The sequence below is a fragment of the Austrofundulus limnaeus genome, unplaced genomic scaffold (genome assembly GCF_001266775.1).
Source record: "Austrofundulus limnaeus strain Quisiro unplaced genomic scaffold, Austrofundulus_limnaeus-1.0 Scaffold482, whole genome shotgun sequence".
NCBI classification, from domain to species: domain Eukaryota; kingdom Metazoa; phylum Chordata; class Actinopteri; order Cyprinodontiformes; family Rivulidae; genus Austrofundulus; species Austrofundulus limnaeus.
The window spans coordinates 163,833-165,422 of record NW_013952884.1 but is presented as its reverse complement, the minus strand read 5'-3'; positions in this window follow the sequence as shown (position 1 = coordinate 165,422).

The following is a 1,590-nucleotide window of genomic DNA, read 5'->3' as shown; positions in this document are numbered from 1 at the left end:
AAGAAGAAGGTCACGGCCCTGCTGGCCTCTCGTTGACCCCGGCTCGACCTAAGCAGGGATAGCTCCTCTGTCAGCTGCAGCTGCGGCGCTGCTAAAAGCCGGGCTAATCCAATCACACAGTCATTAGGGCTGAGTACAGGCCCGAGCCGGAACAGGTGAGTGAGGTGCTTTTGCTGGGGAACATGTTTCGTCTGCATTCTTTATCTCCTAATCTTTCTCTTTTAGTCAGATTCAGCTAATTGTCAGCTCTGTATATGAAACCCCTCCTCCCCCCTTTCTCCCGCTCTCACACATCATATCATTGGTGGTAAAATCCAAGTGATCTGTCGCCTCGGCCCAATGCTGCTCCGAGTATTAAACACGCCGATGCCGCTTCATTAAACCACAGTTTGTTTGTTTTTGCAGATGAGGGTGAGGTTGCTGGGGCTGAGACTTGTAGGTTGGCAGGAATGTTTGATGCCTGAACCAATGAGGTGTTATGAGAAAAAACTGATGAGTCTCTTTCACTTTAATAAAAAAAAGCAATTAAGATGCTTTGGTGTGTTTTAATTGTCTCCTTGTTATTATTTCTTGACTTTTGTTGTCACAGTGTCTGAGCTTTACACTAAAAATAAAAACAAAACACTCGTCAAACAAATGAAAGAAAAAATTAAATTGTTTTTTTTTTTTTGTCAGGGCAAAACAACCCACATAACAGACAGGTGTGGGCCAGATCTGGTGTCAAGCTGGCCCTGCTAGCTGACTGCTGGCACAGCAAGTGGTTTGTCAACTGGATGTGGGCCAGGTCTGATGATGATAACTGGTTTTAAGATGGCATGCCACAATTGGTCCAGTCGTGGTTTGGTCTATGTGGCCCAAATCTATCAATACCACATCTGGCCCAGTTGTGGTTTGGTCTACGTGGCCCAAATCTCCCAATGCCACAACTGGCCCAGTTCTGGTTTGGTTTGGATGGCCCAAATCTATCAATAAGATATCTGACCCAGTTGTGGTTTGGTCTATGTGGCCCAAATATGTCAATGCCACAATTGGCCCAGTTGTGGTTTGGTCTATGGGGCCCAAATCTCCCAATACCACAACTGGCCCAGTTGTGGATTGGTTTAGATGGCCCAAATCTATCAATACAACATCTGGCCCAGTTTTGGTTTGATTTAGGTGGCCCAAACCTATCAATACGACATCTGGCCCAGTTGTGGTTTGGTCTATGTGGCCCAAATATGTCAATGCCACAACTGGCCCAGTTGTAGTTTGGTCTATGTGGCCCAAATCTCCCAATGCCACAACTGACACTGTTGTGATTTGGTTTATATGACCTAAATCTGTCAATGCCAAAATTGGCTCAGTTGGGGTTTGGTTTACGTAGCCCAAACCTTTCAACGCCACAACTGGCCCAAAGTTATGGTTTTATCATGTGGTGCTGGCCCATGCATGTACCACCTCTCACAAACCACAAATGCTCCACCAAAGGGCCGTCCTTCTTTGCTAATCTGGGCAGAGTGTTGGTGCATTGTGTGGGCCAAGACTGGACCAGACAAAGTTTGTGGATTCATGCAACACAGAATACGTTTGTGTTTAAATCTGTGAAACCAC